The sequence below is a fragment of the Podarcis liolepis genome, assembly GCF_965112155.1.
Source record: "Podarcis liolepis genome assembly, chromosome: 7".
In the NCBI taxonomy this organism is placed as follows: Eukaryota; Metazoa; Chordata; class Lepidosauria; order Squamata; family Lacertidae; genus Podarcis; species Podarcis liolepis.
This window is the reverse complement of record NC_139561.1, coordinates 46426183-46432715: the sequence shown is the minus strand read 5'-3', so window position 1 is coordinate 46432715 and position 6533 is coordinate 46426183.

Genomic DNA, 6533 nt, shown 5'->3' with positions numbered 1-6533 from the left:
CCTTGTTGTTGTTTAGTTGTTTAGTCGTGTCCGACTCTTCGTGACCCCATGGACCAGAGCACTCCAGGCACTCCTGTCTTCCACTGCCTCCTGCAGTTTGGTCAAACTCATGCTGGTAGCTTTGAAAACACTGTCCAAGTGTCTTTATTTTCCATAGACATCCCTGATTTATTGAAGCCATCCCAGTTTTTTATTTGATTCCGGAATGTCCCACTTTTCCTTAGGATATCCCTATTTTCATTGGAGAAATGTTGGAGGGTATGGAGTTATCTGACCTCCAAGCTGTCTGAAGGCAATTCTGTACAGTGGTACTTCGGGTTAAGAACTTAATTCGTTCTGGAGGTCTGTTCTTAACCTGAAACTGTTCTTAACCTGAGGTACTATTTTAGCTAATGGGGCCTCGCGCTGCCACCGTGCAATTTCTGTTTTCATCCTGAGGCAAAGTTCTTAACCCGAGGTACTGTTTCTAGGTTAGCAGCGTCTGAAGCGTCTGTAAGCAGAAGCGTCTGTAACCTGAGGGACCACTGTACAGTGGTAACTTGGTTTATGAACTTAATCCATTTCAGAAGTCCGTTCTTAAACCGAATCCGTTCTTAAACTGAGGCGCGCTTTCCCTAATGAGGCCTCCCGCCACTGGTGCCCTTCCACCGTTTGGCTTCCAATCGTAAACCAAGGTAAAGTTCGCAAACCAGGACACTACTTCTGGTTTTGCGGAGTTTGTAAACTGAATAGTTCGTAAACAGGACTGTTTGTAAACTGAGGTACCACTGTGCTGGAAAACAGTCCCTGGCCCCAGGCTTCTGATCTAAAAGACAGTACAATACACACAAGGAAAAAGCAATGGGGAGGAAGGAGAGGGATAAAATAAAGCTTGGTCACTAGTTATTATAGTTTCTTTCTTTCTAAATTAGAGCATTTTAATCCTGCTCTTTGTGCAGATATACCACTCAGGATGCTTATAAGACCATAACAATTGCAACATCTTTTTTTTTAAAAAGGACAGGATCAGCAGTTAAAAATTGTAATGACCAGTTGGGATGGAAACAGTTCAGGAAGCCCATTGGAATGGCTGCAGATAGGTGATGGCTGAGGGAAAGCCAAAGGCAGCTGGTCCATCAGCAGAGATAATGAATTATGTGTTGCATTCAGTCTGCATCACTACAAAGGCACCCAAGCTAGAAATGTTGCTGGATAAACCCTGACTGCTCAATTTATTTAATGGCTGACTTTTAAACAGATATTCAAGGTGGCTTACTATCAAAATGAAAGCGGAACAGAGTAAGAAAAACAACACAAAATATTAGTAAAACCACAGAGTAGACTAAAGAAGGCTAAGTGGGATCCTTTTCAAAATCTACTCAGAAGTAAACCCCATTCAAGCTTTTCCAGAATTTTCCATTTTGTTCTGTTATTTATTACTCGCCCTTCACCCTCAGGTCCCAGGGTGAGTTACAGCATTCAAACACAATACATAAACTATTTAAAACAAAAATGCATGTTGGGTGTGTCGTACCATTTGTTCACATACACATCAATGAGAAGGAGTATATAGTGTAACACCAATGTTTTTGAATCAGTGTGACTGTGATCTTGTACTTACCTGAAATTAAGCTCCATTGAACTCAATGGTGATTAGTTTTGACTGCATAGATTCAGCTTTTAAAACACTTCAAGCTTTAGCAAAAGGTATTCAACAAGCTGAAAAGTCACCTTTTAGCTTTTAATTAGAAATGAAAGCAATCTTGCAAGAAACTGTACCATTTAAACTGCTAGTGTGAAGTAGGAACCCCAACAAAGAAAAGAAAAGAAAGTATCCAACCTCTCCTTTGATTATTTTCTTCATTCTCTTAACTTTCTCCATGCTAATCAGTCACAAACTCACTTGATAGTCTCACTATCACCTCATTCACTTACCATAACAAAGAGGATCTGTCAATTATCCTGGTGCTCTAGCAGATGTTCTGAAAGTTGTGGTGCTGTGCTTCCCTCTATCCTGCACTACATGAATGACAATTCATGTTTTTTCTGTTTGTTCCAGAGCTAAAGTCTTCTGGATCTGCCTGCATTTAAGTGTACAGCAACAAGAGGCATTCTAATTGACAAAATAGTCTATATTATATAAAGTTTTTCTTCAAAAAATGTGATAATTATTTTTATTATGAGAAAAATAGCAGTGTACTGTAGAGTTTTATGGAGATGTCTTATGAGTTTTTAACTGGTTGACCTCCTTGGGCCATTCTAGATAAAGTGGCACAGAACTGTAATCAATCATCCAGGGCTCAGTCCATTAACGGAGCAGCAGTCATGCTGAGCTGCCAAAAGGAGATGCAAATGCCGTAGTCGCCACTCATTTGTCAGCTGTCAGAATTATATTAGTGGTTTACACTACAGGGTGAAGATACAGTGAACCAGTCTGTGCAATTGGGTGTGACACAGCATGTGTTGTGTACAAGAGATGCAAATGCATTAGCAGAGGAGATAAAGGAGCAAAAACAAAAGTGACTTGGGAGATGGTGGGCTCTCCTGTGCTGGAGGTATTTTGGTGGAGTCTGCATGGTTTTCTCTTAAGGATGCTATGGTTGAATCCTGCGTTGAGCAGCCAGGATTTGACAAGAGGACCTCAATGGTATCTTCCAACACAATGAGTCTAAGGCTGTGGAGTCAGGTTTTCAGACATGCCAGCCATGCCGTTTGTATTCGTTTCAGCATTCTTACCCTGCCTGCTCTGAGTGTTCCCTGGGCATCTACAGTGCCATATGTCTGTGAGCACCTAGAAAGGAATGCTGTGATCACCAATAGTCAGCATGGATTTCTGAAAAATAAGTCATGTCAGACCAACCTGATCTCGTTTTTTGACAGAATTACAAGCCTGGTAGATGAAGGGAACGCAGTGGATGTAGCCTACCTTGATTTCAGCAAGGCATTCGACAAGGTGCCCCATGATATTCTTGTAAAGAAGCTGGTAAAATGCAGTCTTGACTATGCTACCACTCAGTGGATTTGTAACTGGCTAACTGACCGAACCCAAAGGGTGCTCATCAATGGTTCCTCTTCATCCTGGAGAAGAGTGACTAGTGGGGTGCCACAGGGTTCTGTCTTGGGCCCGGTCTTATTCAACATCTTTATCAACGACTTGGATGATGGACTCAAGGGCATCCTGATCAAATTTGCAGATGACACCAAACTGGGAGGGGTGGCTAACACCCCAGAGGACAGGATCACACTTCAAAACGACCTTGACAGATTAGAGAACTGGGCCAAAACAAACAAGATGAACTTTAACAGGGAGAAATGTAAAGTATTGCACTTGGGCAAAAAATAATGAGAGGCACAAATACAAGATGGGTGACACCTGGCTTGAGAGCAGTACATGTGAAAAGGATCTAGGAGTCTTGGTTGACCACAAACTTGACATGAGCCAACAGTGTGACGCGGCAGCTAAAAAAGCCAATGCAATTCTGGGCTGCATCAATAGGAGTATAGCATCTAGATCAAGGGAAGTAATAGTGCCACTGTATTCTGCTCTGGTCAGACCTCACCTGGAGTACTGTGTCCAGTTCTGGGCACCACAGTTCAAGAAGGACACTGACAAACTGGAACGTGTCCAGAGGAGGGCAACCCAAATGGTCAAAGGCCTGGAAACGATGCCTTATGAGGAACGGCTAAGGGAGCTCTGATGGTGCTCTGATGGTGTTTCCTGCTTGGCAGGGGGTTGGACTCGATGGCCCTTGTGGTCTATTCCAACTCTATGATTCTATGTATTTGAGTTTCCCTTGGGCCTTCGGGGTCCTAGCAGTTGCCCAAGAATGCCAGGTGCTGATTTCTGGACAATTCCACTTCCAATTACTGTGTGCAGGCTTGTGAAGTCCAGCATCCTGTTTGTCCCCAGCAGCTCAGAAGCAGGGAAATCACCTTCCCCTGTTGCTTACCTGGTCCCACAGAGCTATCATGACTAATGTTCCTTGATAGACCTAGCTTTCCATTAATTGGTCTAATTATCTTTTAAAGCTCTCTGAGCAAGTGGCCATCGCCTCATCCTGTAACACTGAATTTCACAAGTTAATTAAGTGCTGTGGGAAGAAGTAATTACTTTTGTCTCCTGAATCTACTGCCTATCAGTTTCAATGGGTGGCCCTGAGATATTTTATCATTATGGGGGAAGACAAGAGTGTTCTCTATCCATTTGCTCCCAATGTGCAAAATTTTATAAACCTCTGTTATGTCCCCACCTACCATATTTTTTTTTCTAAATAAGTGCTTACTTGATTGAATGCTTCCCCATACTAAAAAAATCCTTGCCACAAAAAATAGCACACAAAGGGAAAGGATCCTAGCCTTTTTCTCTGACATACTAATTTTCTGTGTGTAGAGAGTGGGGAATGGTTTGGTATGGAAGAATGCAGGTATCATCTGAACCATGCTCTGAAATTTGAAATGGCATATCTGATGGAATGCCTCCTCACCTACCAACTTCCCTATGCATTAAGATGAGACCCTTTTCCAAACTCAGTTTGTAGGAGGCATATAATGCATGGGTCGTCAACTTGATGCCCACAGGTGCTGTGGCACCCATGAGGGCTTCCAATAGCCCCTGGACAGGTACCCCAAACTCTGGAATTTTCATTTTAAAAAGGCCCCAGCTCTCCTAGAAAGTAAGTTATGGAGGAAAATGTGCAGGCATCTTCTAATCAATTTCTGTGAAATGAGAGTGGTGTTGCTCTTATATATATATATTGTGGTATTCCCTGTTCTTATTTTACAGTAGCAGCGTGCGTGTGAACTCCATAATCAGAACCAGCAGGACATAGCTGACTTCCTATGGGTAAGCATAAAGTGGTCAGGGGGTGGTTGTCTCTAATACTGTGTTAAGCCACACTTCCCATGGCAGCCATTTTGTGTTATGCCACATTCCCTCCATGGCAGCCATTTTCTGAGTGGCACCCCCACAACTTCTGAAAACTTCTGAAAATTTCTTAAAACTTTCTGAGACCAATAAGAGCTGAAATCTTTCTGTTCGGTTCCTTAGATCTATTACCTAACAGCATGACCTGAGGTTCTTTATTTTACTGTTTACTATGTTGCAGGCAACATGTTGCTGCCAACCTAGCTGTTTGAAAACATGTCAAAGTGCAAGTAGATAAATAGGTACCACTCCGGCGGGAAGGTTAATGGCGTTTCCGTGCGCTGCTCTGGTTTCGCCAGAAGCAGCTTAGTTATGCTGGCCACATGACCCAGAAAAACTGCCTGCAGACCAACATTGGTTCCCTCGGCCAGTAAAGCGAGATGAGCGCCGCAACCCCAGAGTCGTTCACAACTGGACTTAACTTTTTATGTTGCAGGCAAGAGTTCAGTGTATATTCAGACTGGCACAAAGACAGGTTTTCAAATAACTTCAGACTACTTGAAGGTTTGTTTACCACTCTTAATTTAGAAAATCCCAGAGAGGTGCAACAAACCTAATTCTGCACTGCTCAGGTGGCATCTCAAACTCTGTGTTCAGTACTGGGAGCCACACTTTTAAGGAGGACACTGACAAACTGGAAAGTGTCCAGAGGAGAAAGATCAGGAAGGTGAGGGGTCAGGAAACCAAGTCCTCTGAGGAACTTTATGGTTGAAATGGCTGGGAGACATGACAGCAGTCTTCAAATATCTTAATGATGCTTATGCAGGAATTGGGCAGATGATCTCTGTAGCTCAATAACAACTTTCTCTAAGCTGGTACCCTCTCATCAGCCCCAACCAGCATAGCCAATAATAACAGAGACACAGGGAATAGAGGCCCAAAATACATTGAGGGCACCACATTTGGAAAGGCTGCTCTGGCAAGCAAGGCTATATTGTTATTATAATTGTTTTATTCGTGATTTGTTAATTACCGTATTTTTCCGTCTATAAGACGACCCCATGTATTGGAGGATTCAAATTTAAGAAAATGGGGGGAGATATATCCGTGTATAAGACGCCCCCCTAATTTTTTGACATTATTTTTTAGGGGGGAAACCTAGTCTTATACACGGAAAAATACGGTATTTTGTATTATTTATGCTGAGTTTGTTATTATGTTATTTATTGTTTGTAAGCCACTTTGGGATTCATTTGAATTAAAATCGGCATAGCATGACAACAAATCAATCAGGTATTGCTGGATTACAACACCCATCATTCCTGTCCATTGGCCATGATGTCTGGGGCTAGGGGAGTCAAGGGCCACAGGTTCCCCATCCCTGCATTGCAGAAACTCTCCGATGGTAAGAACTGGCTGACAGTGAAACAAACTGTCCTTCACTGGAGGTATTTAAACAGAGGCTATATTATATGGCTATAAGTCAAGACATGACTGAAGATCCTGCCTTGAGAATAGTTGGTTGGACTAAATGACCTCTGAGATCCGTTCTACCTCTATGGTTTCAGCAACATGATTGTGTCATTGGATTTGTGGGAGTGGAGGCCCTCGAGCTGCCATCTTGCCACTTGGTGCTTAAGCTCACACCTAACAAAGCCACCAGGGACGTGGGTAGCGCTGTGGGTTAAAC